The sequence below is a fragment of the Diabrotica virgifera genome, chromosome 8 (genome assembly GCF_917563875.1).
Source record: "Diabrotica virgifera virgifera chromosome 8, PGI_DIABVI_V3a".
In the NCBI taxonomy this organism is placed as follows: Eukaryota; Metazoa; Arthropoda; class Insecta; order Coleoptera; family Chrysomelidae; genus Diabrotica; species Diabrotica virgifera.
This window is the reverse complement of record NC_065450.1, coordinates 147763589-147770892: the sequence shown is the minus strand read 5'-3', so window position 1 is coordinate 147770892 and position 7304 is coordinate 147763589. Positions and strand designations below refer to the sequence as shown.

General features: G+C 29.7%; 1 long non-coding RNA gene across 1 annotated transcript; it reads right to left on the bottom strand.

Annotated features, from left to right (window-relative positions):
• Nucleotides 1-5479: 5479 nt before the first annotated feature.
• On the bottom strand, nt 5480-6992 carry LOC114340935 (uncharacterized). Its single transcript, XR_003654154.2, has 2 exons — nt 6793-6992; nt 5480-6411 (listed from the first exon to the last, which is right to left on the bottom strand). It is a non-coding gene; the product is annotated as an uncharacterized LOC114340935 (long non-coding RNA).
• Nucleotides 6993-7304: the final 312 nt, after the last annotated feature.

The window sequence follows — 7304 nt, the reverse complement described above, 5'->3', positions numbered from 1 at the left end:
GAAAAAAGGAGCCTGTACCGCCATTAAGAAAAACAAAAAATTACACTTTCTTCAAATAAACTTTTTTATCCCATGTCTAGATTTTGTGTAATCTTGGAACTACTAAAAATCGATTTATTATAACAAGAAATCGAACGTCACTGACTTGGCAACATTTGGCGCCTGTGTATAAAAATTATTGTTTTTGATATTATAAACGTCACTGTCAGTGTCGAATTACCGACGCACTGTTGCCTCACTTTTGAAAGTTCGCAGAACTTTCGCAATATTGGACCGCGTTTGTTACCACCTGTTGATCGCTACTGTATCACCTTAAACGATTTTTATAGATTTTGGTGGTTAAGGGTCTCCTAATGAGGCCGATATTATGGTGGCAATTACATTGTTGTCAAATCTTCCGTTTTTCTGGAAATCTAATGAATTTACTTATTTTAAATGGAACACCCTATATATTTTTTGCGTTTTGAAGTCCCTAAGAAATACTAATTATTTTTTATGTTATATTCCCTATACCTAAATGCCATAATTTCGGAGTTATTGCTACATTTATTATTGCTCGAAAATAATATCATTTCTAAACAAAATTTAACACCCACAGTATGGTGGAGATATGTAGATGATGTGTTTTCAATATGGCCTCATAGATCAGAATTGTTGGATACATTCCTGAATATTATAAACGATCAAGAAGAGACAATAAAATTTACAATGGAAAAGGAATACAATAACACTTTACCTTTCCTCGATGTTTTAGTCTCAAAGAAGGATACTGAATATGAGACTCAAGTGTATAGAAAACCAACACACACCAACAGGTATCTCAATTACAAATAAAATCACAACATCAGCGTTAAAAACGGAATCATTAAATCCTTATATGATAGAGCCAAAATTACTTGTTGTAACGAAAATTCATTTTTAGTAGAAAAACAATTGTTAACGTCTGTTTTATTAAAAAATGATTATCCTTTACCGTTTATAAATAAGGAATTGTCAAGATTGGATCGAATGGAACAGAACAACTTAGAACAGGATTCTACAACATTCACAAGAAATAATACGAGGAAAATATCAATACCATATATAAAAGGACTATCCGAGAAACTTAAAACAATTGGAAATAAATTCAACATTTCAACAACATTCAAAACAACAAACACATTGAGATCTATTCTATCTAAAACTAAACCTAACAATGAACAAGAAAGAACAAATAATTGCATTTATAAAATACCTTGTGAATGCGAACAATTTTATTTAGGTGAAACATCAAGACCATTAAACGTTAGAATAAGTGAACATCAGTCTTATATTAAAAATAAAGAATTTGATAGATCTGAAATATGTCAACACTCATGGGATAATGAACATAGAGTTCAGTGGAAAAATTCAAGTATAGTCCTGAAAGAATCAGATAGAGAAAAATCAAAGAAGCGGCTCTAATTATGCTAAATGAAACCAATTGTGTCGCAAATTCCTCGGTAGAATGCAGTAAGATGTGGTTAGCCATACTGAAAGAGGAAGTCAATAGAAAGAAAATACCACGATTAGTAAGTCAATAACATATCGAGTTAGTACAAATTTTATATTTTAGTATTACTTATTGTATATCTATGTATTATTAATATTATTTATAATTTAAACATATTAAAATCAGACTTTGGAATTAGTTTTTTTGAAGGTAAAGTAAATGTAAGACCAAATACTTACGATGTCGGGATAGTATCACAAGGTTTTTTCCTGGTTTTCCCTCGTGATTTACTATGGAATCTCTAACGCGAGAATTTTACCGTCATCGTTGCATTTGGTTGTCTTTTTAAAGACAGATCACATGCTACGATTTTTTTGTGACCGATATTCTTGAGTTGGGATTGATTTCATGTAATCGAATGAACTATCTTTTAGTAAAGTCGTCCCAGGAACGCAACTCATAAATATTGGCGATATCATTTTAAAGTCTTCTACTTTAAAATGTATAATATACGTCTGCATTGCCAATATAAATGAGTCAGATTAAATAAATTATTAGAAGAATTTTTTTTACTTAGCAACAACATTTTTGTTTATTTTAGTAGTATTTTGTATTTTGACAACGAAACCCGATTTGGGCTTCGAAACGTTAATAAAATAATTTTTTTGGTAAAATTGTGGCTTATTCCCATTAGAAATAGCTGATTATAAAAATGCCTCAAGGAAATAGCTTCAGAACAACATTAAAAAAGAATTTAAAGAGATTATAAAAATAAATTTTTTTCGGCCCGAGCAGATTTTATTTTAGGTTCTTTGGATCACTGGGAACAAAAAAATTTTTTTGTCATTTTCCTCTAAAGTTAATCGTTTCTGAGTTATAAACAATTTAAAACTGAAAAAAATCGAGAAATGAGGATTTTTAAGGTTCAAAAACAGAAGTAAAAAGCATAATTTCACCGGAGGGACCGCAGACGTTCGGAAACAATTAGCGTCTCTTTGCAAAGACAATGACGTCGACTTTGCAAAGTAACAAGACACTTACTCAACACACACTACACATTACTCCCCTGACTGAGTGATAAGTTATACAATTACGTGGCTAAAGGTTCTAGTTCTAAACCAAAGCCAGAATCAGAGAAAAAAAAAGCATAATTTTTAAAATTACAGCATACCAAATTCAAGCTCAAACCTTCTTCTATCGGCTTCTAAAAAACGATGTTTTAAAATAAAAGAAGACCAAATCACTTATCGCTAACTGATACAATAAGCTTTGAGCTTGAATTTAGGAACTTCATAGTTTCAAAAATAATATTTTTTACTTGTGTTTTCTAACCTAGAAAATCGTCATATTTAGAATTTTTTCAGTTTAAATTGTTTATAACTCGGAAACTATTAACTTTAGTGGAAAATGACAAAAGACCTTCTTTTTCAATAATCCAAATATGCTAAAATAATGTCTACCCGGGCCGAAAAAATTGATTTTTATAGTTTGTTTAAAATTTTTTTTAATAAATCTAGCAATAACTCCGAAATTACAGCATTTAGGCTTAGGGAATATATTATAAAAAATAATCAGTATTTCTTAAGGATTTCAAAACGCAAAAAATATACAGGGTATTCCATTTAAAATAAGAAAGTTCATTAGATTTCCACAAAAACGGAAGATTTGACAACAATGTAATTACCAATATATTATCGGCCTCATTAGAAGACTCTTACCCACCAAAATCTATAAAAATCGTTTTAGTGGTTTCCGAGAAATTACCGTGTTTTCATACTTTATCGCTACCCTGTATGTGGAGCCGTAAAAAACGATGTTTTATACTTGTTTCAAGTTTTAAATTGTTCATAACTCGAAAATAATCAACTTTAAAAAATTTTCAAGATGTCTGTTTGTTTAGAATTATTAAAAAATACAGAAAACATTTGTCTGAGCCGAAAAAACTTATAAAAAATTTCAAGATATCCGTTCAGAATTATTCAAAAAAATACAGAAAATACACGGAATAACAATCATTTCAACATGTTTTTTGTTTTGTTCTTACTGATATTTACATTGTTGTTAGATTTTCCGTTTTTCTGAAAATTTAAAGAACTTTCTTAGCTCAAAAATCCCTGTATATTTTTTGCGTTTAAAGTCCTTAAGAAATACTGATTATTTTTAATGTAATATTTCTTATACCTAAATGCCGTAATTTGGGAGCTGTTGCTACATTTATTTAACCAAAAATTTGAAAAAATTATAAAAATCAATTTTTTTTTCGGTCAGGCAGATATTATTTTAGGTTCTTTAAATCATTCTGAACAAAAAATCTCCCTTGTAATTTTTCTTTAAAGCTGATAATTTTTGAGTTATAAACAATTTAATACTAAAAAAACGAAAAATGGCGATTTTCAAGGCTGAAAAACACAAATAAAAAATATTATTTGTCAAACTACGAAGAGCCGAAATTAAACTACAAACCTCCTTTGTCAGTTCTACATAAAAATTTTTCGCATGTTTTATTCAAAAATATCATTTTTTTTTTAATTGTAAATGAAGCGCTTATGAGAGGACGGCGATCGGGTTGTATTAATAATTAAAAAAACAATATTTTTAAATGAAATAATCCTACACATTTCGTATCGGAATCTGATAAATTAAGGTTTGAACATAGGTACTTTGTAATTAAAAAAAAAATAGTTTTTACTTGGGATTATCGGCATTAAAAATCGTCATTTTTTTAGTATTAAACTTAAAAACGATCAACTTTAGAGAAAAATTACACTGGAGTTTTTTGTTTAAAATGACCAAAGAATCAAAAATAATGCCTCGCCCGGCCGAAAAAATTGATCCCTATAATTTGTTTTAAATTTTTGAAACTCTGAAATTACGGCATTTAGGTATAAGGAATATTACATAAAAAATAATCAGTTTTCAAAAGGCAAAAAAATAATAATATATATTATAGGGTGTCCCATTTGAACTAAGAAAGTTCATTAGATTTCCAGAAAAACAGAAAATCTGACAACAATATAAATTTTAAAAATCTGTCTAACGGAACTATAAGAACAACTCAAAGCGAACATTTTAAGCTTTGGTAAATGTTTATATGATAATTTTTTGCCGAGATATTGAAAATTGCTTCGAGTTGACCTTGCGCTTCAGAACGTCTTATTAAAAGTTCTATATCTTTGGCAAAAATTAACACAGAAACATTTACTAAAGCTTAAAATGTTCGTTTTGAGTTTTTCTATAACATCCATTAGCCAGATTTTTTAAGTTTAGAGCGTAGTTTTGTTTAAATCTCTTAGAAATTCATTTGCAACTATTTAGTGAAATTTTTAATATTTAATTGTTATCTTTTTTAATAATAAAGATAGGGTGTCGGCCCCGACACTCTCTTGAAACAAGGAAAAATAAATCAGATCCGTATAACTTTTCCATATGCATACAATATAAGCACATTTCCTCTTTTTAAATAGAATTGAGTCAAATTTTTCTGAGCTCGGTAACTGTTGAATGGTATTGTTGAATGGTATAACCTATTTTCAAAATTAGACATGCGTTGGGAAGGTAATGATGAACACTATGAGAAGCCGCAGAAACTTGTTACAAAAGTACTTCTTTGCAGTAATATTATGTAGAGGGAAAATGATAAGATGAATGGAGTGATGAATAAATAATAGGTATATAAATAGACATAATCAAACTGAATCGATTTGGCTAGCAAGAGATGCAAAAGAACGACTACTTGACACTTAAGGATGGATACGGCCAATTTTGCATGCCTGTCGAAGACGGTAGCTCTAAGATGACTAAGAAAGGAAAATACTAAGATAAAAATAATGTTTTGAAAATGAATAAATGTGAATAATTGCTAAAGAAGAACAATTGAACAAAACCAAACAAACCATGGGCGCCAAGAAAATGATCTTCGATCACTCTCCCAGGTATCTTACACTGCTGTCAAATATTAAATTTATTAAATATATAAGTAAATGTAAATATAAAGGAAAAATAAGAATAAATGATATAAAAAATAAGTAAATATGTATTAAAAATAACTACTAGATCTTTAACAATTTCGGAGTTAAACCAAATGCATATTATGTGACTCTAAAATGACAAAAGTTATTGTTTTGTACTATTATGCATATCTAATATAACAACAGTCATGTTATATATTACAAAATTATATACCTCTTACTTATATATAGGGTACAACGCACATGAGACTACATTCACCAAATGGTTATAGTACGCTTGCTACGTACAACTAAATTAAAACCCGAAAAATATGACTAATAATATAAAACAGCAGGCACAAGCCTGACTATGACTAAGTCAAAATACAATACAATGAATTAAGCAAAATTAAATATCCAAATTGAAAGTTATAATAATGAAGTTAAGATGAATACCTAAACGACGACTGAATTAACCGAACAAATGGAATAAAGCGAATAAACAATAAAATATCTGGGAAACAAGCAAGTAATATTACACAATAAATATCAAACCAATAATAAAGTATAAAACCTAATTTTCTGAGGCTTATTACCTTGTGAGCAAGTAATTTACCATAGATACAACAGGTTGGGAACTAAATGCATTAAGATTTCAATATGTTTAATGAAAAAGTAAGCTAAATCTTAAAAAAAAATTAATCAACATAGTGCATCCACTAAATGTTTGAGATATAAAACGCAATAGTTACTCAAATCACAAACTAATTGTTCCCAAACAAACCCAAACGACTCCTAAAAGGTTGCTGCTGCATCCCCTTGAATAAGCACCAGGATGGTACCAAATCATGCCTCCTGTAGGTCTAGGTGTCCAGACGAAGATGGAGCTGGAACGCTGCAAAAGCTTGTTCCCAATGACATACTCCCAGTGACTTATGGTTGGAGATTGGCCTCTCGGTGGTTTGAGGTGTTTTTAAGTTTTCACATGAGTGGCTAAAAACACACAATTCCCGTTTACTTCAATTTCTTAAGTGAACGAAAAAGAAATCAAAGGAAAGAAAGAAGAAAATCTAAGAAATCGTTTTTAGTATAGATAGTAATGTAAAAAAAAAGCCAGTAGTTATGCACAAAAAATTACTGAATACATGAAGTCTTGACAAAATTTGACTTTGACAGAGTAAATTATGTGACAAGTTCGAACTACAGACGGGTGGACTTGGGATTTAAATACAGAATAAATATGATTTCTTTAAACTAATTATCGGATACCTATTAAATTCACTGAATAAATTTTCACATAAGATTTAATTGGAAAGACTATATTTGTCACCATGAAACAGAGTGCTATGACAGTTATAAAAAAAAATAATTTACCATATGGCGATGATTTTATGCTGAAAACCCCATTGGATTGATTCCTTATTTCTTCCCAAACACTCCTAAATAAGTTTGGTGATCCATACTTCGAAATTCACATATTTTAAAATAAAAACGAGGTCTAATCTCCAAGCCTGACCTAAATTGGCCACACCCCGCTCGTCTATCTCCGAACCAAAAATGACGCGAGATTTCTCTCTACCTCAAAATTAAAACTCGGAACACGAAATCCTATTCACCACTACCAACCCACGAAACTAACAGGTAATTTTAAGTGTGTTGAGGTATGGCGTCATATTACAAATCAAACAGTGATACCACACATAAGTAGGTGTGGCATCGTTGCAAGAAATTTTTAAATATAAAATATAATAATTAGAAATAGTTAATTACGCGAAAATTAGAGAAATTAATTAAGAGATCCAGAGAAAATAATTTTAAAAATAATTAAAGAGTTCAAAAATGATTCCGTAACGTGTAAAACCGTTACAAACTCCAAAAATTTTCGA